At 52.8% G+C, this 27,568-nt stretch overlaps 1 protein-coding gene across 1 annotated transcript in view; it reads right to left on the reverse strand.

Moving 5' to 3' along the window:
- The window catches only part of CNTFR (ciliary neurotrophic factor receptor), a 199,521-nt gene that overhangs the window by 28,734 nt on the left and 143,219 nt on the right, over positions 1 to 27,568 (reverse strand). The window lies entirely within an intron of this gene.

A 27,568-nucleotide genomic window follows, 5' to 3' on the forward strand; every position in this document is an offset into this window, starting at 1 on the left:
TTTTTTTTTTTTTTTTTTTTTTTTTTTTTTTTTTTAACTGATGTAGCAAAATTAATTTGAGAATTAGAGAATCCAGGGGTGCAGGGGCACAGAGTGATACGAGTTGCTCCTCACTGACCTCCTGGGTGACCTGGGCAACTGATGGAGACAGGGTTTATGCCTCTTCCTTTCAAACTAAGCCACCCCAAGCTTAACAAGTGGACATTTTCAGGGGGACATTCCTTTCCCTTGAAATTAGACACTGAAGAGTGAGTGTGAGTCATCTCACATTCAGCCCACAGCTGCCCACATTCAACCAGCACCAAGCCCAGCCCTCACTGCAGCACTGCAGCATCCCCCTGGTAGCTCCCGAAATGGACCAGGGACACCTGCAACTGTAGCTAAAGTTCCCTGAGCCTGCTGCCACCAAAGAGCCATCTCCTCAGCCTCAAAGAGCAAGAATTTATTCCCCAAGAAGGTGCTGGAGAAAAAGGTGGACTCAGCAACAGATAAATTTCTAAAAGGCCCTGTTTTACACTGATTGGGGCTCATAAACCAAGCTATGGATTTTCTCATTTCCCTTGCAGAAAATTCAGTGAGCATGGTAAGAGGCAATGCTGTAAATTTTTGGGCAAGGCATTACTCATAGAGAAGAGAAAGCCCAGCATCCCACTTCCAGCCAAAGTGGCAGGGCGAGCTCCCAGTGTGATCACAGGCTCACTGGAGTTTGCTCCATCGTGCACTGCATGAGGCTGGGCTGTCTCCAGCACAGCAGAGGTGCTCCTCAAACCTGACCATTCTGCAGAAAATTACTGTGCAAACCTCACAGCCTTGACCTGTGAGTGGCAAGAGTGAGAGCCAAGGGGCTCTGGCAAGCCTGGCATGGGGTGGGCTGGCTGTCTGGAATGGCAGCTTTTGCTGGAGATGCTCTCCAAGGTGCCGGATGCTATGGGAAGGTGATTTAGGCAAGAGAATCTGGCATTCTGATCCCATGACAGACCCACTCCCTGGTACTTGGCAGCACTGCTGTCCCAGGGGAATGYCCATCCTGCTGAGCACACCAGCACCCCAAACCCAACTGCAGGTGGCTTCATCCCCATGGGGCAGCATTCCAGGCCGGCTGCCCTAGGGAATAATGCTCCCAGGGATGCTGGACACTTCCACCCTTCACTTGGGACCACACCACAGCAGAAAGTCCCTCCTGACCCTCTGGTACTCCACCAGAAAACCAAAGAGCAGCTTTGCWCTGAAACAATATCAAATATTGAACAAACGAACGCAAACCTGTTATCTGGGATAATTGTGAGTAAATAAAACATTTAACCAAACCAAATGCAGCTGTTTCCACTTGGAGCCGGCACAACAGCAGGGAAGCCAGCTCAGCTACTCTGCATCCTCGTTACGGCAGCTGATTATTGTTTTGTGTATAACAGTAGCACCGCCAGYCCTGGAGCGGTGCCGGGGCCGCGGTGCTCCCCGTGGTACCCGGGGATGGGTACAGCGGCAAGGAGGGATGCGGCAGCACGGCAGAGAGCCGGGCACGGGAAGTTCTGTGCAGCGCTGGGGTTTGCTCTTCAGCCCAGGGAGTTCACGGCGAGGCCGGCTTTCCTCCCCCAACACCTCTGCGAGGGGATTTGCATGTAACATAAACCATTTCAGAGCCAGGTCACTGGTTCGCACATAGCCCCGGGCAGTAATGACCAAACCTCGTTACCGGCTGCTCTGGGATTGACTGTGCCGGGCCCCCGTCCAGCTCCTGGAGACCTGGAGAGGGCTGCGGGGTGAGGGAATGAGCAGCAACCGAGGGAAAAGTGCCGGCAAACGGAGCCTCGGCAGGCTCYGGGGATGGAGAGCACATCCCTGCCCACAGCTCGGGGCTGGAGCATCCCAGGATTCCAGTCTGGCATGCCCAGACAGCAGAGAAGGCAGAGCAGGGGGCTGAGGTGCTCTCAGTTTTTGCACATTCAYGGRATGCTGGGGTTTGGAGAGGAGAGCYTGATGTCCCTGCAGCTCCCACCCAAATGTGTGCCTGTCCCTGTGAAAAGGCTGGGAAGGATGAAGGGCATGGATTTCATGAAATTTTCCAGTCCCTACCGAAATAATTTTTCCTTCCAGAGGACTGTTCTCCTTGATGAGGGGCTGGATGCACTGTGCCAAGGCAATGCAGGTGGGAAATACTTCCTTGTAACACATGGACTCCCCAGCAGCTGTTCCACACTCCAAGGAGGTTGTGGTCAGTGCACATGGGAGCACACTTCAGCCCTGGTCTCCAGGGAGAAGTAGCTGCCTCCCTTGGCTCTCTTCGATGAAAGGTTTGACCAGAACAGCCTGCACATCCCTGACAATCTCCTCCAGGAGCTCAGCTGGAAGAGCCAGAGTGAGGAAACCTCCCTGTCTGCTGAGAGGGAGAGCAGCAGGGAATGCAGGATGCTCCCAAGGGCTCCTCAGGTACTGAGGACCCCGAGGCTCCTCTGCCTCCAGGCCTGCACTACATTCAGAAGAGAACTCAGCACTCCCTTCCCCCTCTTTTTGCAGCTTCAGGCACAAATTCCCTGCACAGCCTACACCGCGCAATGCCCCTGCCCCCTCCATCACCTTGTTTAACGGCTGCAAGAGAGCAATCCATCCTCTCTCCAGATGGAGAAGACAGGGAAAATACCAGGTGTGATCAGACACAACTGGGACCTTCAACAGCCATGTATCCTTGGCAAAGCTGTCCCACCAGAACTCCTGGAAGTTGTATATTTATCCAGGAGGAGCCTCTGGAGGGGAGCTATAAGCACTTTGTCATGCACTGAGCAACAAGCTAGCCACGAATATTACCAGYTATCAATCCCGGTGGGGGAGTGTGGGCTGCCTCTAACAGGCAGCGGCTCTCCAAAAAAGCCTCCTCTCTTTTCATCCCTCTTGACATGCAGTCTGGATACGWCCCTGTCCCTGCTCTCCTATTCCCCGGTGAGGGAGGTACCTGCTGGCAGAGAGGCCTCTCACCCCATGGGGAGTGGAGAGCAAGAAGTYAGAGATTTCTGACTCTCTGCAGGAGAGAAGGATATTTCTGGGCTTCTCCTGTCTGGGCAGGAGCTGATGGGAGTGGTTAGTAAGCACACATACACCCTACCCACTTTCTCCTTGCACTAGCACTGGCTTTAGCAAGAAAAGTTCCCTTCCTTCAGAATTTATTGGAAACCACCCTCTCCTTTCACCCACATGTTCTGCTAGAGAGAACACTGCAGGCTCTTCTTCCATCCCCTCATAGTGCACRCCCCATGGTTCCCTCGAGCCTGTACTGATTGCTTTACCTCAAAACACATGTGARTCCCTCCAGCAGCAGCCACCCTCCCTTGGTACATCCAGTGGAGCTACCCCGCCCATCCCATTGTGCTTCTGCACAATGCAGCCTGCAAAAATCACAGCAGAGGTGGGGATGGAGCTGAGATGGACCCCACAGCAGGTGGCTCCAGTTTGTGGTGCTATTCTGGCTGCTCAGGGATGATGATAGCCTATTAATGACAGGCATTTGGAAAAATGCCTAATTTATCACAGGAAATGAGGTCCCCACACCAGTGCTGGGCTGTTCACTCTCTGGCTTTGAGAAAATACCAGTCAGACATATCACTAAGATTAAGAGTGTCCCCAGCTAAAGCCAAAATCCTTCCCTGGGCTATTGGTACTTTGGGGTGGAGGCAGGAAGAGCATCAGTCTCTGCAGCTTCCCCAAWATGCGTCCCTGCAGATGAAAACCAGAGGAGTGTGACATTCCTGGAGGCGCTGGGCTACGATACCAGCTCAGCTATCAGYGCTGCTCAATACCACTGCTCTCTTTACTAATGTCTGTTTTTTTATCCTCAGGCCTGAATCAGACCCTGGCCTCATTCTTTTCTTAAGGCAATGGGGTCCTTGGGATGATGTAAGTCACACAGCTCCAGACTTCACTGCATTTGGAAGTAATAGCTRCATCCTTAACTCAGCCGGCTTCAAGGGAGGTCCCATTATCCAGCCCATCTGTAAAGAAATGGAGCTAAAAAGAGGCCCTTTGCCTTATGAAAATGATGCTCATCTTCCTSAAATCCTGGCTCGATGCTTAAATCCCCACAAGCGGCAGTGGGCAATCCCCAGGGGATATCTGTGGCATGTGAGGCCCAGGCAGCTCCAGCAGCTCAAGAGGCTTGGGGAGCCCCTTCCCATCCGTGTATGAGAGCTCAGCGTTTGCAGAACAAAACGTGAGGCACAAACCAATTCAAATTCTCACAGCGACTGTTTCCACCTGCTGTAATCGCCACCTTTGCAAGGTTGTTTTCATTTTCTCCCCTCCCTACTCCCCCCAGCTCCACTCCGCAGCAAGCACCTCACTAAATTCCCTTAATCTCCCCTTTAGGTCATACGATATCTTTTAATTCTTTAATCAATTTTCCTCTGGACTCCCTGTAATTTATCGATGGTCTTTTAACAATGAAACCCCAGAAGCAAACACACCTTCCCTGAGAGCATCGGCACCGGATCAGTGGCAAGAGCAGCATCGTTGCCAAGTCTGCCCCGATAGCGATAACCTGGATGCTCAGCACAGCCTCTCCCTCCTCACGGAGGACAGCAGCCTGTCATGCATCCTGCGATTTGCTTACAGCAAAGAAAAAACAGCAAGCACTTAYGGTCAAATAAAAATACTGTTATCAGTGTTCTGATTATTTCCTGAGGAATGGGGGGAACCCCTGGGGGTGGGCAAGCTCCCTCCACACTCCAGCACCATAGCAGGGAAGGGGTTGTCACCCGCGAGTTCACAAGCCATTTTTGGGTAGGATGAGGGGCCAGGATGCTGGGAGGGGCAGCAGGCACAGGTGATTGGGGCACTGCTGCTGTTTTGGGGAACRCACTGCCCAGCACAGTGGGACACCCTCAAGAGACCTGGAGCAGAGGAGAGAGGGGGGCACTGTGCCCAGATACCCTGATGGTCTGGGACTGATTTCTGGCTGTGTTGTGGTCTCTGCAAGAGGCTCAGCCATGGATCAAGTAGTTTGGCAGGGAAGCCTCAGGCTTCTCTTTCTTCCCCTCCCTTTCTCACCCTCTCCAAGGTCAAACAGTCCTGGACTCTCAATAAACTGTCGCAGGGGCTCCAGGGGATTTTAGGAGGCATTTGCTAGGATTTCAGCAGACCTGAAGCGTGACTTCACAGGGATGGGGGGGAAATACCCTAGAGCTTTGGAGAGAAATGTTATTAGAATCACTGAAGGGTTTTGCTGTGCTCTCTGAAGCGTTGCACAGAAAATTACAGGTGAAGAGCAAGCCCCAAGGCCTGGACCTTGCCAGCAGCAAAAGGATGCTGTGGTGTCCAGGCTCACACGAGCCCTTTCCTATCATGGACTAGAAGCACACTCGAAATGCCTCCTGCAACAGGGACTCTGCTCTCGATGCACACAGATGGCTCAGAATYCTTCTGAGACGAGGTGAGCAGCCAGGATAGGTCTGAGAGCCAGGGCTTGGCTGCAGATGAGAACTGCAGGGATGTGCTGGCAAAACCAGACAGGGCAGAACAGTCTGGGTTTACCTGATAGCTTGCCATCCTCTACTGGAGCAGAAATAACAGCTCAGTCTGGGTTAATGCCAAAGCAGTTACGTCTGTCCCATGGTGTGTAAGTCACCAACAGCACGGGAGAGAAGGCAGCAGGCCTGGAGTAAGTGATGAAATGCTGTGATGGTGTCAAAGTTTTGGTTCTTTCTAGCAGTGACATGAGGCTGAACTTGGCCAGGATCCAGTATGGGAAGATTTGGGGTTTTTCTGCTACAGGGAGATGCTGGAGGCATAGCATGGGTACCTGTCCCATGCCCAGAAAGTTGTTCACAGGCATTTCTAGAGAGCAGATCCCGGAGCATCCCCACTGCCTTATGGCAGAGCAGCTCAACCAAAATGAAACTCAAATGACTTTTGAGGTCATAACTCACACATGCACCTTGGTGGCTGTCTATCCTGCTTTCTGCGCTAATATGGGATGGAAAGGCAAGAACTGGGTYGGGACCCACAGGGCAGAAGCACTGTCTTTTTGTTTCACCCCCATGCTGATGCTTTWCTTGGACCCTTGAGGAAGTTCGTAGCTTGAGAGCAGCCATCGGTATGAGCCAAATGGGTTGCAAATGTATTGGCATGTGTTGTGTCATCTGCAGTGGTTAATAGGATCCATTTTCCAAGGAAGGGGAAAAGGAAGAAGAGGAGAGGAATGCTTAAATCAGCAAAACAAACATTCACCGCCCCTTCCGAAGCACTGCACCCAAGGCAATAGATTATTTATGGAAGTTTGGTCTGGAGCAATAACCTGCAAGGGCTTCTCGCAACAATGCAGCTGGATTCAGATGTCAAACCAAAATCCTTAGCACTTAATACCTTCAAAGCCTGCAYAGAATGGATGCGTTGCTGGCCCCAGTGGGGTTATTGTGAGATTTGTCTCTCATTTCACCAGCAGCCCCATTAACATACTAACTCCTGCTGCCTCGGAACTGGGCAGGCGACGTCCCTCCTGGGTGGCACTACGCCATGCCCCAGCTCTGAAATTATGTAGGAGTTGCCTGCCCTTGCAGTATTTGCTGCAAGGATTGGGAAAAGTGATGAATGGGAGAAAAGCCCCCTGTGCCACCTTACAGTCAGGGAAATGGAGGCACAGAGCAGTCAAGGGATGGCTGCTGAGGATGGACAGGCTGACTGAGGGTGCCTGTTAAATCCCTCAGCCCAGAGTGCAGTTCCCTGGCGAGCCCCAGGTGCTCAGTCACCTCTGCAGGCATTTGAGCACTGCTGGGCTCAGCACCCATGGGTGGCTGAGCTGCCCAAGCCCCTGTCTCCTGCYTGGCCCCAGGCAAGGCTGGAGATCCCTCCTCGCCTGCCCGGCTTCCCTGCAGCCCAAGCAGATGTTCTGGGTCCTGTGTCCCGGGACAGATCCCGGCTTGATTTATTACTGGACGTGACTTCTGGAGTTTGTCAAAGGCACCCGCTCCCCCTCCCCTGACTTTTCCCACACCCTTCCCATTTTGTTTTACGTTCACTTTGTGGTCTCCCCACCATAGCTTGCAATAAACAGAAACTCATTTCCAGTATAAACAACTGCACACTCTGCCCCAGCGAGCCGTACGACCCTGCCTTTCCCGCTCCCCACCCCTGCCTGATTTAGGTTCTGGGAAAACAGTCTCTTTACTTCTGCTTTTTTTCACCCCCCCCTCAGCCTCCTGGCCCTTTGCATTTTTTTTTTTTTTCCCTGAGATTTATAACGTGCCAGCCAGAGCTGCAGTGGTCTATCCCACTCCACATCACGTACGTGCTATTAAAAGTAAAGCTACCAATAGATCTCAGTAAGGAAAACCACCTGAGCTCTGCCTGAGCTGAGGGTTTACAAGATGGGGATGCTGGTTCTGACATGGCAAAAGCCTTTCAAGATGTGGGATGTCTCTCAAGGCAGGATTTAGAAGCCTTGAGTCATAGATTGAAGACGTGCAGGGCAGATCTTGTGCTTTCCAAGCCCTGGCTCAGAAGAGATGCCAGCCTAATGGGAGCCAAGCCTGGTGAGAAACTTTTCAGGAATGCTATGGAGAGCTGGATAGTCAACTCTCTGAAGGGCTGGGCTGATGCTCAGTTGCCTTTACCTATCTTTAACCACCTGGAAAGGAACTGGTTGGGCCAAGCAGTCTGTCTCCACCTTGCTGTGCTTGATGGGGACAGACAGACACCTGGGGAAGGCAAATCAAATATTTCCTATRTATGGGGTACACACCTGTCTGCAGMGTTTTCACAGAACCATGGAATGTGCTGAACTGGAAGGGACCCACCAGGATCATGAACTCCTGCTCTCAGCTCTGCAGAGGACATCCCCAATAATCACACCCTGTGCCTGAGAGCATTGCYCAAACGCTTCTTGAACTCTGTCAGGTTTGGTGCTGTGATCCCTTCCCTGGGTAGCCTGTTCCAGTCCCCRAACACCCTACGGGTGAAGAACCTTTTCCTAATATCCAACCTAAAACTTCCCTGACACAACTTCAGGCCTTTCCCTCAGGTTCTGTAGCTGGTCACCATGGAGAAGAGATCTTTGCCTGACAAAAACACATAAAAAATGGTGAATGCTTTTGACACCTGGAAGAGTTTGCAAAGGCTCAAGAGGATTCCCTGCCAGTGGAAGTYTTTATATCAGGGCTGAATTATTTCCTGGTAGTTTTGCTGCCCTTCAGAGAGGAATCTATTCAGGGTATCCTGGCAGGGGCCACACAGCACAGCCTTGGGCTCCCAYGTCTCCCTCACATCCCACACCACAGGGATGTTGCAGGGGATGCACACATCTGCCTTTTCCCAGGGCACAAGGATATTGGGGTCAATCACCTTGTAATGCCTAGGGACAAAGCTGTTTGCTTGGCCAAAGCTCTTCAATTGCAATTTTGCTCTCTCTTACCCCTCTTTTACTCTATACTGCCCTCTTCCTAGGACAAGCCAGCCCAGGACTGCCAGTGGCCAGAAGTTAGTCATTTAATTCCAGGCAAGGAGCTGGTCAAAGCAGCCAGTGGTTTAATTTTTGCTGGGAGATTAAGAAAAATGAGGAAATGAGGTGGGTTAGTGAAAATCTGAACCCAAGTGGTTTAGCTGGAGAGAATCCCAGCATTGTAAACTGGCCTCTAAGAGTGCTGGAAATACTCTTATCCATGTTGCAGATGCTGTCTGACACCGTGTTCATACTACCACTGGCGGGGGCTCGCTGACAGCAGGGCTTGTGCAGCCCCAGACAGCTGGATTTTGATTTTGTTGTGTCTCTGACAGTTTTGCCCCTTGTGGGGTTTTCCGTGTAAAAGAGCGYAGGGGTGCTGCTGGAGGGCTGCAGCACTGCACTGGGAGCTTTACATCTACACAAAAGTCACTTTGATTTGGAAAAAAAAAACCCACACGTGTCATTTACTGGGACATTGAATCTGAGGGATTGTCACCATGCAGAGTCTGAGTRCGAGCAGACTCTGGTAAAATGGAAAACCCCCACACAAAGCAACAGAGAGCACCCAGCCACAGCTCCTGGCGTCTGACCACTCCCAGCAGACATTCCTAGCAGGTGGGTTTGCTCGTCTTGCCTTGTCCTCAGAGAGAGAAGGATGCTGACCAGGTGTGTAATGTTCCCAGGACAGCCCAGTGGGCAGGATCAGGGCTGGATCCAGGCTGGGTCGGTGCCTCCGTTTGCTCTCTCTAATGCATGAATGCTCTGGACTGAGCCTCACACATGCTGCTCCATGCCAGAGCCAGGCTGYGAGCTGGCCCCAGGGAAGCTGTGTCCTCCCAGAGGGAGAGGGCAGCTCCAGGTGGTTAAAATTCCCTTGAGCAGGRAGTGGCAAGAGATCTGGTAATTCGGATCCACCCTGGTGTGCCCGTGCTGTTGGTGCAGCAGGTCCAGCAGATGGTCTGCCTGTATTCCATGGGAAAGCTGAAGGGCATGGGAGATTTCCTCTGCAAAACGCCCAATTCTCATGGAAGCATGCTGATCAGGAGGAAACACTAAAGACTCCACGAACAAAAATCYCTGGAGTGGAGAAACCCTTCCGTTACGTGCTGAGACTTTTTCTATCCCGACAGCTCGGCTGTTGCCTCACACCGCATCTCTGTTTGCTGACAGCACATCACRACAGGGCTCCGTGTCGTGGTGAGGGCAGCTGGCATTGCTGGTGGCTGTACCCATGGCAGGGGAGTCACAGCCAGCTACAAGGAACCTCACCAGCCTGCCAGATTCCCTAACAGCAAATCCATACCGATGGATTAGCTGTCGGTGGAGACGGTTGGTAGCATTTTATCATCCCTTCACACCCCATTGATAAAAGCACTCCTGGTATGAAGGGTGGCCAAGAAACTGCTCGGCTCCTCTCCTCTCCCATGGAGGAGCAGCTGRAGCTGTCCCCAGCCGACCTGAGCCCCTTAGCCTTTGTGCTGTCCACCCAAAGCGAGCATCCCCAGCGCAGTTAATCACTGCACGAGCAGAGGCAGGAGACAGCCCAGTCTGCTGAAGCYCAGCACAGTTCGCTGACCCTGGGGAGGAATGCAGCTGACTCACACCATGGGAATCTGACCTCCACGGAGGCTGTGCAAAGGGCTGAGATCATGGATATCCATGTCCTGGCACTGTGGCTGCCGGCAGAGMTGCAAACAGCACGGTGTGCCCTTGTGGGTCACGGTGGGCACAGCCCCTCCCCTCACTCAGTGATGCTCTTTAGGCATCCCAGAGTGTGCTGCACACCCTGGCACAGTGCCTGCTTCCCTGTCCCTGCTCAGGAGCATGGGCAGCAGTCCTGCCTCTCTCTAGTGTGGTGTTTCCAGCTAGCAAACGCTCTGAGTGTGCCAGCACTGGAGCTCTGCKGCCTCTGATTCTCCTCCAAGTGACCCACAGGGTACTGTTAGAGCTGCTGTTACGGTGATTTTTATTTWAATCAATATCTTCCGTGTTATCCCTGAAGCGCTCACGACTAATAACCTCTCATCCTCTCAGCGTGCCTTCAGTGGTGGTCAGCTTTGCTTTGCTCTGCACAGAGCTGTGAGCCCTCAACACTGCTCTGCAGCTCCACCTCTGCCTCACTCTTGGGAGCAAGGCTTCTCCCACCCCGGGTGCAATCCAACCCTTTGCAGCAGTCACAAATACCTATGGAACTCCCAGCTGGATTTTAGTTTCCAGACATTCTGATGGGTGGAGAAAGCCCTGAAAAATACCATTTCCAAAGACTTTTTTTTTCAAGTGCCAGCCCCATGTGGGATCTGATAAGGGAAATCCCAAAGTGTTTGGGTTGAGTAGCAGGTTTCGGGTCCAGCATGTGGCTTTTGAATSCCAACATTTCTCATTACTGTTGCTGGAGGAGGGCAGGGGTTTCTCTGTCTGGAGTTTCTCGTCACAGAGCATGGAAGAAGTGCGGGTCACATGGTCACCTAGACCTGCAAAAAGAGGCAGGAGAACCCCCCAGGGAATGACACAACCCTGCCAACCATACAGGGCACAAAGAARCACCCTGATTTACCAGCACCTCCAAGCCACAATGATAAATCCTTACCCATTTCATCTGAGCACATACAGGGCCTTTTCTACCAGAGGTGAAAATCTTGGTGAATCTTCCCTGGGTACAAGCATGGCTCAGCCTGATAACCACAGGGGGACAGTCCTGGAGCTGGGGACTTGCCAGTGTGAGGCACTGAGGTGACCAGATGTGGATGCCCCATGGGCACATGCTGCAAAGCCAATCCTTGCTGTGCCAGGGGTGCTGCAGACCCTTGGGGGAATGGCCCCTCAGAATAAAGCACCAGCCACCACCTCACTGTCTCTGTTTTCCCTGGCTACCCTTCCCCAAATCCCTCCCCCCAACAGCTTCTACCAGGCTGCAAAAGCCAAAGCCAACGGAGGGGAAAAGTGAGGTGTAAACCCATCATCAGGATGGCAGATTGGCATGTTATGGATTCCCCATGTCAAAATAATGGATCAAAACTCATGCTGCCACCCYGGCTCCAGAAGGGCACTGCTGCTCCAGCCCATGGTTTATGTTCAATGAAACCGAGTTAGTAGCGTTTTTATCTGTCAATTAGGAGCCATGAAACAGTTATTAAATAGAGTCAGAGCCCTCCTTGCTGCTCTCCTGGGCAGTGCAGGAGACACATAACAGCCTGTAATGAAGCATTAAGCAGCAGCAGTTTTGTTTCTGATAGGATTGGAAATGATAAGCCAGCGAGGCATGGCTGGATAGAGGGAGCAGGTCCTCAGCTCAGAGGACACATAGCAGCAGCTGCTGTGGGGAAGCTTCGGATGAAACTTCAGTCCCCTGCCCCAAATAAAGTCTCTGTAGGACCRCTGTCTTGCTGCATCTGCTTGATGGGGGAAAAGCAAGGGCCTGAATTTGATTATCTGCTTTTCCTGGTGCAGCCCTGGATGATTACCATGGAGGCAGGAAGRCCTTTGGCTGTGAACAGCAATGATATCCCAGCCCCAAGGAGAAAAAGGGCTGGTTTAAACAAGTTTTAACATACAGGGACTGAGCTGTTCATGGGAAGGGGGATAATACAGGCACAATCCACTTCTGGGGGCTATTGGAGTCCAGGGAATGCTGTCACTGCCCTCCCTCTGCAGATTCCCTATGGGATCTTTCAGTATGATGACCCCAGGCAAGGTTAGGATGTGTGCTTGACCTCAAGAGCTTTATGCTCCGGATCTGACAACAGGTTAAGGCCAAATTCTGGGCAGAAGGGTGGCAGTCCTGCAGAGGGAGAAAGACACCCCAGGGATGGGAAGCACGGAAATGGGCAGAGGTTCACAGTTGCAGTGACAATGGACATTTTACCTGTCTTCTTCCCATCCCTCATATCTCACCTCTATTTGCTAAGCCCTTGCTCTTCCCTGTTAGCTCTACACTCATGCCAGCCCCAGGGGGCTCASAATGGCATTTGCCCACCCACCCATGGCCACAAACCCACCCCCTCCCCAGCCACTGCAAGCAGGGCCCATTTGCACCAAGGGACCACCCAAATGGGCACGAAGCAAACTGTCCTTCCAGCACCTTGCCCTGGGGAACACCACAGATCCGGCTATGCCAAAGGCTTTCAGACATCTGTGGCTGCTTTGCAGCGTGTTTGTTCRCAGCAGAAACAGGACGACAACAACAGCAGGGTTTTCTTTGCTTCTGGTGATTTTTAAATGAAAGGTTGAGTTTTCAGGGCTTTTACTTTTGGAGCTCCCTCTGATTTAATTAAAAACCTCATCAAACCAAAATAAAATGAACAAAATCTTAAACACAAATGCTTAATTCTCTAACAACATACAACAAAAATTTTCATCTGGCTCTGACTTCCAGGGCATTTTTCCAAAGTTGCCAGTGAATAGCAAATCCCATTCATTTCTTCTTTCTGGGCAAACTGTTTAGGAAACCGAAGATTAACATCTCYCGGTGCCATGAGGATTCCTGCTAGCTCCTTCTCCAGTTGCCAAGAGCAAGGAGGGAAGTGCAGTGTTATGCTGGATCACTACAAATATTAACAACATCCACCCCTCTCTCCCCAGGGACTTCTTAGAGTTTCAGTGTTTGCAAGACACCAAGAGACTCCTGAAGGTGGACATCACACCACTCTCTCCCAAGTCCTGCCCTCACAGAATTCCCACGGCACAGTCTCCAGTGCCTGGTGTCCAGGCTAAGCCCTGTCCCTTCCCTTCCAGCTGTGAAGAATGAGAGAGAAAGAGACCTCACCCCAGCAGACATCTCAGCTCCCCCTGCGTGGTAAAATGTAGCTATAGTAACTAATTGCTCAGAGCTGCAAGGCAGTGATGGACAGGTTTCAGCAAGGCAGAGGGGAAGGTTCTGGTGGGTAGGGCACTGTGAGAGAGCATGGAGGGTCCACGGCACACTTCCCTAGGGAAAGAGCATCCTCAAACATCCCCTGTCCTGCTGCATGCCTGTGCCGTGGGCATGTTGTACCAGCGTGAGGCTTTCTACATTTCACAGACAGACTTGCTGGGCATTCACTGCTGCCAAGGCATCTCCAACACCTTCACCTCGCCAGGATGAAGGTAATGCCCAGGATTTGGCTGAAGCCTTTGTGCTGCCTCTCCAGCCTGTCTGCAGAATAGAATCGGGGAAAATCTTGAAGTAGTGGGAGAAGCAACAGCTGCTGTGAAAGCATAGGAACCCAGAAGACAGGAAAGGCACAGACCCGTGTCTGCTCACACCTCTGAGCTGCAACGTGCTTCCTCGAGAATATGCTATCTTGGCCCCTCCCCACCCACTGGGATGGATTGGTGCCCATCTCTGCTCCATGGTGGGATGCTCATGGCTGCAGGAAACAGGGGACCCCCGTACCAGCCAGGCTGGATTACACCTCAGCTCCTGCTGGGAGCTAGCCAAGCCCTTGGAGTGGTTCAGGGCCACTGGAGCTATCACACAYAGCTGGGCTGGGCTGCTGAAGGAAAGATGCAGCAGGGACAAGAAAAAGGGGTATCCCTAACTCTTCTGGGTAGATGGTGAGATGTTTGCAGTGCCCTTTCCACCTTGATTGTGCCTGCAAGGTGGCCAGGATGGAGGGCCACTGTGGGTTTCTGTAGAGAGGCACATCTGCATCCAGTACACGAATGTCAGGACAAGGGGTAAGAGGCAATGCAAGGGGTTCTCCCCACTCTGTTCCAAGAAGGTTGCAAAATTAGGGTCAAAGGCAGCCCAGGGTCCAAACAAAGCACTTATAACCCTCACTTGGCTGGGAACCTTGGATTGCGCAGCCTTGAAGCTGCTTCTCTCATTGGATCTCCTCAGAATAGAAATAGAGGCCCCTGGGGCTCCTCAGGGCCCGGTCTTTGCTTTTGGAAAGCAGCCAAGTGGCTAAACCAGGCTTCAGCCTATGCTAGTGCCACAGAGCTGATCAGCCAAGAGACAAACTCCGAGCAGTGACAGGGGCAGGAAGACCTGCAGGGGCTCTTTGCAGCTGTGGTGAAAGAGCTCTGCAAACGCCTCTATCCTATCCCAGTGTGAGCATCCTCCAGCTGGCAACAGGGGCCACAGCCTGACCCGCTGTCCCTGCCYGCTTTGCACCCAGAAGGGATTCTGGGACTGAGAGGAGGAAAGCTGGACAACCCCTCCTCCTGCACCTCCCTGGCTTCCCTGAAATTTGCCCTAGAACAAACTCTCAGGGATTAGCACCAGCCACATCCTGGTGAGAACAATATTAAGGGATTATGAGATTAGAAATACCATTTATGCCTAGAGGAATAACTCTAATTCTTATCTGATTGTCTACAGATGTCAGCAATCAAAGCGCCTCTTTCATGCAAAGCAGGGAGCGCTGTCGGGGTGGTAGGTGAACATGACTCGGCCCCCTCCTAGCACAAACCAGCTCCTCCAGCCGATACGTGCCCTGGATCGTGTTTGGCAGCAGCTGCTGGCATGTTAGCTCCTTCGTGGATAAAAGCTGCTCGGCAGGAGCCCCGTGCTGGGGCTGCACCCCCTCCTCTCGTGTCTCTGCTGCCCACCCAGGATAAACTCAGCTGGGCCCGGGACGTGCAGGGTGCTGGGGGAGAGCCTGGAGGGGTGGGTGCTGCTTTGTCCCCAAGCAACACCACCCTGCAACTCCAGCTGTGAGCCCACCACAACCCGTTTGCCACCAGCTCTTCCTGCCTTGGGTTGTGTCCCTGCCCRCAGTATCAGCTCACCCTGTGATATGCAGGGTGTATGGTCCCCCCTGAGTGATGCAAGGCTTTTCCTGCTCCCGGAGGGGTCAGACAGCTTGAAAAAGAGACAAACTATCCAGGTCTGACCCCAAAGCTGTGTGCTGCCCCACAGTACACTCAGGGTCTGCCTCACACCCAGTTGGAGGGGCTGGGATTATTGGGGCTGGAGAATCACTGGCCCTGTGGCACAACTGTTCCGTGGGCTGGCCCAGCACTTTGTGCCAGCTCGCCTGGGGAAGCAGCTCATAATGGGGTGGCCTGGGAGGCCCTGCCTGGCCATTAAGGAAGGTAAGTGCTTCTGGGCGTGCTGTGCCAAGCTCCTGTCTGCACGCTGGAGGCAGAGTTCGTGCGGTTTGATGGCACATTATCTCCACCCGGGTCCTCATCAGAAGCTCTCTGTCAATCCCTCCTTCGAAGGAGGGCTGGGGGAGCTTTCTCTCTTTCATGCTAATGCTTACATGAGTATCTCCATCCTATTTCCCTTCTTCCTTCCCTTTATCAGACCATTTCGTCCTGTTTTGCTTTTCTGCCTTCCCTGTACTTTGCAGACACACCAGCATGGAGGCAACRTTTGTCTCCTCCCAGCCAGGAGCAGGGTGGACAAAAAGCCAAGGGATCATGGAGCTGGGATGGAGCAGGGTGAGAAGCATCCCGAGTGAGTATACGCAGCATCCTCCAAAAGCCCCACATCCTCCTGTGCTGCAGGCTTTTTCCTTCCTGATCTGCACCATCAGACACCTGATCTGCATTATCCGGTGAAAGAAACAGCGACGGCGAAACTAAATCTGCAAGACAGGGATATGCACCTTCCTTAAGYCACTGACTTGAAGGCCACGGGAGAAAATTAGTTCATCTCACCTGACCTCCTGGGTTGCACAGGCCATTACGTCCCTCCATTACCCCTCTATTGAGCCCAATAACTCGTGTTTGACGGAACAATCTTTCAGCGAGGCAGCCARCCTTGCTCTGCAGATAACAAGCGACAGAGGAGCCGACATGGTTTTTGGCAGTTTGTTCTGATGCTTAATCATTTTTTCTATTAAAAATATGAGCCTCATTTCTAATTCAAACGTGGTTGTGCTCAGCTTCCACTTATTGGCTCTAGTTGTGCCTTTGCTGCTGGTTTAGTACCCAGTATCTTCTCTGCTTGGAGGTAATTTCGAAAAGGAGTCAAGGCATCTTTCCAGCTTCCCTTGAAGTCACTGAACAGACTATTTTAAGTTTTTCTTCTTTTGGCAGCTCACCCTGATCCTTTCACATCCTTCTTTACTCCCCTGTTTTCCCAGGATCCTTCTCAAATCATTTCTTTGATAACATCACGGGAACTGTGCAAGGACCTAATATTGTCTTTGTTTTACATGTGCAGCATTTGGCAGAGCTGGCTCAATCTTGGACCCAAGAGTCCCCATTTTTGGCYAGCCTGTCCCACTACAAACCCACAGTTTGGGGCACCTCCATCCTGGCACATTCCTGCAGGAGYTGTCTTCTGTGGTCTCTGCAATTTTGGGGTTTTTTGGTTGTAATTAAGCCCTGGAGGTGTGTGGCAGCACAAACTTCAAGCTGCCACCATTCCTGGGCAACTGCTCTGCTCACTCCAAGTGGGAATCACCCCTGAATTTTGCCAGGAGACAGGGAAGTGGTAGAAGGGAATGCTKTAAAAYGATGCCTGCAATGGCTGTGTCTCTMAGCAGCTTTGTGAGCTTTTTAATGCCCATGAAAAAGCCCACTGCTCTTTTCCACTTCCGAACAAAACTGTCCAGGGCTGACACAGCAATCCTTGCACCACTACAGCAAAAATCTCATCCATGAACACTGCTTTGGCAGCTAAAAAAGTGAGGGGTGCTTCCCCATCCTGAGCCTTCTGGGGTGATGGGAGTGTTGTTGGTGTGGTTATGCTGCTCCAGGAAAGCCAGTGGGGTTTGCAAAGGCTGTSTATCATCACTGACACTTGCAGCAAGGAGCAGCCTGGTGCTTTTGCACAGAACAAGCCAGCAGTGTAATCACACCTTCTCTGCATTGATGTGAGCAGCAGTGTCTACAGCACCAGCACCTCCCTCCGTGCTCCTTCCTCCAGGAATGAAGGGATCTGATTTTGGACTGCTTGAGTCCAATGCTTCAGGTCACCTGGAGAGAGGGGAATTCCCCTCTCCCAAGAATTCCCAACCCTGTGAGCAGAAGAAAGCAGAAGCAAACCCACATGCTGGCCAGGAGAGGGAGGAGAGCTGGGAGGAAGGGCTGGATGGCAGAAGCTGTGGCAGAAAGGGGAGGTTGGCCATGGGTGATGCATYCAGGCTGGCTGCCTGTGAGCTGTCCCAGTCCATGGTGTGATGCAGAAACATGCAGACCTCTATGATCAGAAAGTGCTGCTTCCCTCAGGCGGGCTACAGTGGGTGCAGCCCTGGCACTTGGAGTGTCCAGCCCAGCACACCTCATTTGGGAAGCCTTGTAGGGTGAGGATGGCACTGAATCATCACAAAGATTTTTAAGCCCAATTCTGTTGCTTCAGAAAATTCCTCTCAGTCTGGTGATCCTAATTTCCCCTTCCTGCCTTTTAATTTAGACTTTGACATCCCTTTTTACCATCAAGCTGGGRGAGGAATGGAAGGTGGCACAGGCTGCCCTGTATCCCCAGTGCAGCCCTGGAGTCGATGTTCCTGGTTTAAACTGAAAGCAAGAGAGAAAGAGGAGGAAGAAGCTAGTGAGGCCAAAGAGCCTTTTCAGAGGGCAGCTGCACCYGGCTGGCAGGTCAGGGGAGTCAGGCACAGAGGGAAAGGGAAGCAGCTTGGGTCCAAATGCAGACAACAGGGATGAACTCTGCATGGGAGGGCTGAGCAATTATTCCCAAAAAAAGTGAATGGCACCACGTCAACTGCAAAGACATCAAGAGATGACAAAGTCCAGCTCATCCACTATACACACAAAGTATTTCACAGATCCCTGGCTCCTGCTGGGAGAAGGCACTGGCTCAGACCAACACAGCATCCAGAAAGCAGCCAAAAGAAAGAGAGCTGCTTGCAGCCCTCTGCTTTCTTCCCTGACCAAGAGGACAGGATGCATCCATGACATGTGACATGCCATGCAAGGCTGCTCCTCATGAAATGTGCAGGATTGGGGTGTGTTCAGCACAAACTGTCCAGCTGTGGAGAGGAAAAATGTCCAGTGTTGGGAATGCTCAGGACAAGAGAGCCCAACATGAGCAAAAATACAGCATCAAGGTCTGAGCTACAGCTCCAAACCTCCTCATGGTTTCCTTGCATGCAGCCATTGAGTGATCTGTCCTCCAGAGGTGAGCCTCCTCTTCCTACACAGCTAMACTCAAGCACACAGGACATCGAGTTTCCCTGTGAACCTGACTCTGGTCACCATGGTTTTGTGATCACTCTGTCCCCCACATCTCCCAGCTGGAGCGAACTGCAGCGCTGGGGAGCCACTGCTGGTCCTGCTCACATGAGGTTCTTTGTACACACTGCTGGGCTCTGCTCTTCATGTCCCTAGAGCCAGACCAAACTTCCCCATGCTGCTTGGCACATCAGCTTGTCATTGCTCACTTGTTTTTGGCAAACACCCCTCTCCCTCCCCTGCATCACCAGCAGCTAGGCTGCCCAGGCTGGTATCCTGTGAGCTGGTGGGGAGAGTGGCACAGAGCCTGATGTTAGTTGTGCTCAGCAGGCTGTGTATGGCTCCTGTCAGTGCAGAGAAGACCATCCCARAGAGAAAACAAGCAGCCTCACCCTAGGGATGGTATCATAAACCATTTTAATAAGGCATTTTGCTCCCCGTCCCCACCATCCTAACTCATGCAAACACTGCCTTGTTCAGTTGGCAGCRAACGATAAAGACCCCCAGGGAGCACAGGAGGGGGAGAAAAGGGACATCTGTTTAGAGCATTTCTACTGCATGGCTCTCCCAGGCTATTTCTATCTCTTCTTGTCAAAATTTATCAACTGCGTAATTGTTTAAACAGCATTAAAGTGCTTGGAGCAAGAGCAACTGGAAATTGTCCTGCATTTGCCTCTGGTACTGATGCTGACAGCTCAGGAAGGGACTGGGGAGAGGAGGGATCCATTGGGCATGGGAACCCTCTGACTCCTTTTCTGGGGGGAGACACCACCCTGTCCTGCTAAYGGGAGGAAAATAATCTCACTTTATCCTGGTGCCCTTCCCTGCTTTCCAGGCCCAAAGCTCTGCACCTTCTCCTCTGCTCCCTGTCCTGACCTGCTGTTAGCACACATTTAGTCTGCTAAATTATTTACAGCAGATGAAGTGGCTTGGGAAACCACAGCTAATGACAATGTCTTTCACGCTGAAATACCCTGGACCTWGCCCTGACTCTGCTGAGCCCGTGGCTGGCACCTCACTGCCTGCCTGGGACTCACCATCATTCCCAGCCACCACCAGCAGTTTCAGAGGGAGATGGGAAAGCACTGGGTGTTGGGAAAAAATTAGGATTTGTTGCTGCCTACCATCTCCTCTCCTTCCAGGCAGGAGAGATGTGACCACAGAGGATCTYCACTRTGGGAAYKTACCATCCCYGGTGACYACCTGGCCTGGGTCCCTGCAAACAYAGGCACATGWGTGCAGTGACAGRCAAGAGTTACACCCTGTGCTGGTGATGTTGGTGATCTTATTTAAGCAGCACAGGCATTTTGAGCTGAGGAGGACAAAAGCAGCATAGACCCCTTTGCTCCTTGCCCCATGGCTGCAGCGACAGGAGGTGGCTGTGTCCCGCCTGCTCCTCCTCTCCCAAGACCCTGGAAGCTGGGGACACATTGCTGGTGGGCGGCAGGAAGCTTGCACCAAATATTTTGACAAGGGGCACTTAGGAGCAACTCAGATAAAATCCTTCCTGGAGCAGAGGCCAGTGCAAACAGAGAACCAGCSTGTATCCCCTCCAATCCCCAGAGCATTCACAGTCCCCACCCGTGGCCACCAGCCCCCAGCCAAGGAGGGTTTGTCTTCTCAGCCCTAGGCATCCYTAATTCCTGGCACTGCAGAGCAAGGGTTGTGGGAAGCTGTTTAGACTGTACTTGAGATTCTTTAATTATGAAGCTGTTTTTGTCATGTTAGGCAGGATAAACAAATCTCAGGACAGCAGAAGGAGGCTGTGCTGCCTTCCACCCAGGACATGGGATGTTGGTGCTGCATGCAGCCTTCAGTATTTGTGCTAGGAAAGGATGGGGAGGGTTTTCTAGGAAGCTGCCAAGTCCCAAAGTCCTTTTTCCTTTTCTCCTCCAGCCTAGCAGCTGGAGCCAGCCTCTCTCTCTGTCCTATCCCATGAGCTTATTCCCAGCCCAGCTGCAGGAGAAGATGCACAGGGAGCCTCTGGGCTCATTTCAGACRTAGGTCCAAAGCTCAGGATCCCACATTCACTAAGMRGATTCTTGCACCTTAAGCAGCCTCYCTCTGATGGACACTCYATCCAAGCTCTRTCTGGTCACKGGCAACCCTGGAACTTTGCTGGAGGAGGGTGGCACCACCTTCTCCCTTTTTCAGTGCCCTCATGCTGCAAAATGCTCCTGCCATGAGCTCTCCACAGCACCCAGGGCCAGCAGGAACTCATCAGACAATGCGGTCAAGTGTGGGGTCACATCTCTTTGGGTACCAACAGGGACTGGCTGTGGGATATGGGATACTGCACGCACTGGTCACCTCTTGGTCATGCTCTTCCCTCAGGTAGCAAGGCCAGGGTAGAGCTGCTGGTGCTGCTGTCCCATGCTCTGGCAATTCCTAAACGCCCCGTGACGCTCCGCTGGCCCCACCACCGCGCGCTGCTCAGCGTCCCCAGCTCCCCCATGGGAAAGGGGAGCCATAAGGATGGGAGAGGGGATATTTTTATTGTTTCTGACACCGGCTGCCCCAGATTATCATGTTTTACGTAGCGAGCCAAGGAAGCATCACTCTGCTATGCTGCAGCTGGGCTGGCTGCCCAGCCCAGCGAGGGGAAGGAGGAGAGGAGCGCAGCGGGGCGYGGGTGTGGGTGTACGAGTGTGTGTGCACACGTGGGCCACGGGGCATGGCTTCATTCAGCCCTTCTGCCGCGGCACGCAGCCGGCAGCCCACCGAACGGGGCGGAAAGGTCGCCTGCTGCCTGCAAACGTGTTTGTTTTTCTACTCTGGCTCCTAATTCGATTAGRGCTAATTGCATTTGGGAGCGTGGTGGGGGTTTTGGGTGGGTTTTTTTTGGCTTTCTCCTTAAAGARCCGGGATAGTAATTTGCATAGTGTTACCCGGTACGTCTTTGCAGCTCTCAGCCGGGCCAAGACCCCAGATCTGGTCACAGGCAGCACAATTCAACCATTGAATTTTCCCAGCCACGAACAGACAACATGGGAAGGCAGCGACTGGAGAGCCTGCATGCCTAGTGAAATAAAGCTAAATTTCAGTGAACAAAGCATATCTGCAAGCTTGTTGACACTCCCTTTCTGTGGCTCCCAGGAACTGCAGGGTGATGCCTGGCTGTGAATTGCCCAGGACCACTGCACCTACCTGGCCTCCAGAGCTTAAGGCACATGTGGAAGAAAACCCCTCCATAATGAGGAACCTAAAGCTCCGGGGTGCATCTCCTGAAGCAGGAATACCAGCAGTCATTTAAATTTATTAGCTCCGCCCTTGCCATAGGTTTGGCCCATGTCAATGTAGTCCTGCCTCAAGCACTGCTTGGGCACAGCCTTGGGGTTGTCCTTGTGTAGGACTATCCCCAAGGGGCAGGATCCTGCACATAGGGAGGGTGAGAGGGATGAATCGAAGGGGCAGATGCTGCTCCCTGCCAGCTGGCCCTGGTGCCAGGGCACGGTCACAGTCATGTTTCACTTGTTGCTGCTCAATAGCCTAAGTTTGCATCACCACGGGAAGGGACTGGAAGAGTTCAGAGGGGACAAATCCATCAGATGGGCTTTTTTTGGAAGAAAAAGCAAAACACAAAACAACCTCTGCATCACAGATCACTGGGCACGAGCAAGGAACTCTCTGCACATGCTGACCCTGAGCCCGTGCTTCCCCATCAGCATCCAGGCAGGAGCACCTGACCAGAGGCACCCTGATCTGAGGCATAGGCATCCTTACCGCTGGCTGCCAGAGCCAGCCAAACTTCTGTTCCCCAAGCTGGCACATTATCAGTGCCCTTTTCCAGTTTTTTCCACCTAAATAACCCATGGAAGCAGGCATACACCAGTCCCTGGCACTGCCTTTTCCATTGTTCAGCCAGTGCCCATCATGAGATGCTTACGCCTGCCCTGATGCCACATCCCGTTCCTGGGGAGCCAGAGATGCATGTTGTACATGAAGAGGTCACTACCTTCTTGTTTTGCTTCTTTATTTTGGATAGGTGGAACAGAAAATACGTTTTAAAAATAACAACAAAAAATAGATGCAAACTTGTAGTACAACCCTCTGGCTGCAGCTGGAGCCCAGCTGGGAGGAAAAGGACTTCTAAGGCAGAGAAAAGGGAGGCTCTGATTATTTATTAGTGGCCGATGTTTGATTGCTTGCTAATCAGTCCAGAGAACACTCAGGCTCTCCTGGCCTCCCGCTCACATGTGGTTCCTGTTGCTTTGCCCCTTTCCCCCTCCCTCTCCCTGGTTTTGCTTTGTTTGTTTTTCTGTTAATTTGGTTGTTTTTTCCATGTCATTTTCCGTCAAACCGCATGTTTTTTCCTCTTTCTCTCGCCAGCCACTGCAGTGACAGACATGGAGGAAGCAGGCCAGCCTGGGACTGCTTGTACTCTGCCAGTGCCTTTCCCACCATCCATGGCCGGGGAGGCAGCAATACCCACGGGGCATTTCTGCTGGGGCTGGCACCACRCTACAAGACTCCAGGCCACCACTGTGACATGGAACACGACTCCACTGCCTGCATCCTGATCTGTGCCCTGCTGCTGGAAGGATTCTGCTGTATTTCCTCTCCCATGCAGACCCCATCCCTGCCTRAAGTCCATCCTGTCAGGCAGCAGACTTTTTGGTCAGTGATGAGGGTCAGATGCAYGTCTGGCAGAGCTTGGGCATCCCCAAAGCAGGACAGAAGGGCAAAGGGGCAGAGGGACCAGTTTGGGATGGGAATAAGCAGGTTAGAAAGGGATGGAGGGATGGGAATGGAAGGAGGGTGCCTGCCCTGACTGCCTCCCTCCCGTCCTCTCCTCTGTGCACACAACGCCTCCCCTCTCCCATGTGCACTCTCCGGCTTCTGGCAGCCTTTCCAACGTGCGTTTCCACTCCTCTCTGGCCCATTAGCAGTATTTTTATAACATTCTGTAACACACAGAGCCGTGTGCCAAACCTCAAGAGTGCATTATTTCCCAACGTCTTTTGTTATATCCACCCCCGGGCCCTCCGGCTGTGCGTTTCCAAATGCAGAGCTGCGGCTTGTGGGGGCAGCCATGAGCCTGGCACCACGCTCCTGTTACCCAGAGCCTTGTCCTCCTCCCTCCTGGCCAGCTCCTGGTGCTCAGCCCTTGGCTCAGGCCAGGAATTCCTCATGTGTAAAAAGACTGGGACCCATCTCTGCTTCTGGGTACATGTGCTGCTGTCAGGCTGCAGGGCAGCTGAGCACTGAAGATAAGCCCCTGGCTGCTCTCCTCTTCTTCACCTCACTCTCAGCTGCCTGAAATAAGGGGCAGATGAAAAAATCACTGCTGGAAGTGCCCTGGAAGAGGTTTCCCCTGGAGAAGTTCCTGCTTCCCTTAGGTGAGTTGGTGCTGGGGAGGATTCATGCCTTTTAGGCGGCTGATCTGGGACCCTTGGTGACAGCCAAACCTGTGGGTGCTTCCTCCTCACCATCCCTGGGTGCACATTGTCCCACTGCTTGTGCACCAATGTCCCTATTCCTGCAGTGAGCGAGAAAGCCCAGCTACCCCGAGCATCTGCAGGATCGTGCTGGACCCCAGTCTCTGCAGGGCCCTGCTGGACCCCAGTCTCTGTAGGGCCCTGCTGGACCCCAGCCTCTGTAGGGCCCTGCTGGACCCCAGCCTCTGTAGGGTGCTGATGGACCCCAGTCTCTGTAGGGTGCTGATGGACCCCAGTCTCTGTAGGGTGCTGATGGACCCCAGCCTCTGTAGGGTGCTGATGGACCCCAGTCTCTGTAGGGCCCTGCTGTACCCCAGCCTCTGTAGGGCCGTGCTTGACCCCAGCCTCTGTAGGGCCGTGCTTGACCCCAGCCTCTGTAGGGCACTACTGGACCCCAGCCTCTGTAGGGCCGTGCTGGACCCCAGGCTCTGTAGGGTGCTGCTGGACCCTGAACCTCTCCAGGGCCCTGCTGGACCCCAGCCTCTGCAGGGCCCTGCTGGACCCCAGCCTCTATAGGGCCCTCCTGGACCCCAGCCTCTGTAGGGTGCTGCTGGACCCCAGCCTCTGCAAGGCCCTGCTGGGCCCCCAGCCACATCCCCCATGATGCAGATCCCAGGGTCAAACCTCATCTCAAGGACGAGAGGAGTGACCTGTGCCCTCCCTCCTGTCTGCTGAAGCACACTGATGAGATGCTTTCACATGCTTGTGCCTGCACCATCATTATGGAGCATCCTGGTTCCTTCCGTATGGAATCCCCACCCCACATATCCTCTTGTCCCTCCATAGCTACCGGCTCATCCAACCAAAGCGCCCTGGTCCTTGTGGGCCAGAGCCATCACAGATAATACCACTGAGAGTGGCCCAAACACAGTCCAAACCTGGTGCCGAAGCTTCCCCATCCCTTCCAGGAGCTCCCCCTTTCAGCACAATCTGATCCCYCATAGCTATTTCCTAAGCTGTGTTCCAGTTCTCATACTAATCCACATTTTCTCTGGTTTAACTCATAATTTCCCATGTGGCACCATAGCAAATACTTCACTGAAGTCAAGACAGATTACACTGACCACATTTCTGGGCTTAGAAAACGGRTTCCTTTATCAAAGAGAGCTATCAGGTTAATCTGCTGTGATATATCYCTGGCAAGCCCGCCTTGTATTTTTTTCCCATTTTCTGTTTGTCTCCATGTCTTTAATTGCTCCCTCTTCCAAGCGCACCCTGTGGCCCCACTGTGTTATGGGGTCAGGCTGTCTGATCAGCACTTTTCCTCCTCTCAGGCACAGGAAACACGTTGTGCTGGGTACCACCACTGACCTCTCAGCTGCTAATGAGCCTTGCTAACGAACAGATGTCCTCACATGGGGATAAGGTGCTCCCCCAAGCCTTCAGCRCTCTGTATTCTTTGAAGGTGCCCTCAGGACAGAGGACCATCTCCAGGTTTTTTGCTCCCTCCTCTCCCCCTCAGCCTGTGCTGCCCCATCTCTCAGCATTGYTGCTCAGACCCAGCGGGGTTTGCTYGGTATTGGGSTCTGCCAGGCTCACTTTTAATCTCCCCTGAAACCTATCTGCAGAACCAGCTCTGCTCTCCTCTCCTCATTTGCTCTGTATTTATACGRCTAACCCCCCTTTTCATTTCCTCTGCTAGGTCTCGCTCAGCTTGACTCCTGGCAGGTCTCCCTTTATCCCTGTGCTCACTGACCCCCATGACAGAGCTTGCTTTGCTAATTGACACCCTTTCCTGCTCCTCAGCCCTTCCCTGCTCCCTCTCCATATCTTCCCTGTGCTGTTGTATGCTCAGGAGCAGCCCTGCCTTGCGTGGAGGGCACATTCCAGGTACCATAAYTTATTTAATGAGATCCCCAGCACTTCTTCACGWGCAGCCCCAGCCCCTCACTCTCACYGCAGTCATCCTTCTTGTTGCCCCAGTAAGAGAGAAAAATGCAGGCACAGGCCTGTTTTCATTTAATATCCCATGCAATTGAAATGAAAYGAGTCCAAGATCCCTCAAATCCCAGGTTTGGTTCCCAATGCACTCAGCTGCAGCAGCGATGCTACCACAGGGCCATACAGCAAACGCCCTGCTAGTCACCCATCTTCATCCACATGCCCAATCCCATCTCCACTCCCTCCTGGGGTGCTCCCAAACCCACTCCTTTGCATGAGTCCACATACCTCCAGTGAATCAATCATGCCCAGCAGAGCCAGGACACTCGGGGTTGGATGGGGGAAGCAGGGGTGGGGGTGCAGTGCTGGGAAAAGAAACCTCACGGAAAACATTAAATTAAAATCCAGACAATTAAATGAATTACCACTAAAAGCGTCTCACCTGATTAGTTCCTTGCACAGTTAATTGTGTTAACAACACCAGACACTCGTTTATTTATTTGTCGCCCTCTCTCCTGGGGCTGGCGGCCCCTGCAGTGTCCAACTGGGCTCCTCAGCTGCCCAGTGCTCAGGAGGGCTGTGAGTCTCCAGCAAATGGGAACACACAGTAATAGGAAACAGCAGGATTTGGGCTCTAACACTGAGCAATTCCCATGGGTCCCTGAGCGGATTGACAGGGATTACTATTAGTGAGGTGCTTAGCAGATGGAAGAGCCATTGCAAAATCGCAGCGATGCCACAGCTGCAGAGGAGGTGGTTGGAGGCTGCAGACCGCTCCCCACTCCCYTTATTTCCTGCAGACCTGGGCTGCAGCCTTCTGTGCACTGGCACRGCCTGGGATTTCTCTCTAGATGGGATCTGGTGAGCACATGCCCAAGCAGAGGAGCTACAAAACCTCTTCGTGTCTGTCCTGGACCCAGCCCCTGCCTTTTCTGGCTCTGAACTGGCTGTGAACACCTCCTGACTGAACACTGCAGCTGGAAGGTCCCTGACTTGTTTGCTGGGCAGTGGCCTTTTGGTCTGCCATGCTCCCAACCCCCACACCTGCTCACTGGTGTAAACCCTGCCCAGTGCTCACTGCCTCTCCTCCTCTGCTTCTTATCGCCTTCCAGCTCCTTCCAGCACCCCTGCCCCTTGGTACATGTGCCAGGATCTCCATCCCACACAGCCCTAAATGACTTGGACACTCTATGTTATCTCTAAAACATGAATCTGTTCTTTAGGCACAGTGAACCCCTCATTCCTGGTTCTCAGGGCTTACACAGACCCTCCTGCGACCCTCTGTCCCCATCCCATGTCCCAGGATGGAAACACCACCCTGGCTCTGATGCAAGGTGCAGAAAGTGAGATGAGGAGCAGAGGAAGGCTCTTCCATGTCTTCCAAACCTGGGAACACACAGYCACCTACACAACAGATCCCTCGGTGGTGGAGCTCCCAGCTGGCCCATCAGTTACCATCCCACAGCCGTGTGTGCCGGCTGGTGCTCCCAGACACCCACTGCTGCCAGTTGCACACACCGTGMTGCAAAACACACAGTCGCTATCAGCTGTACAAACACAGCAGCCCTCAAAACACACAGCTGCTATCAGCTCTCAGCATCATGTGAAATATAGCACGACTCCTATCTCCCCCGCTGAGACCTGTGAATCRGCGCATCCCGTGCTGAAAATATGCAAAATGCTGGGGAACGAGCAGCTGTCCTCCAGCACAGCTGCACACCCAGGATCCTGCAAACCCAGGGATCAACAGCACCTTTTG

This window comes from Malurus melanocephalus, unplaced genomic scaffold, assembly GCF_030028575.1.
Source record: "Malurus melanocephalus ecotype Western Australia unplaced genomic scaffold, MMel_1.1 scaffold_113, whole genome shotgun sequence".
NCBI classification, from domain to species: Eukaryota; Metazoa; Chordata; class Aves; order Passeriformes; family Maluridae; genus Malurus; species Malurus melanocephalus.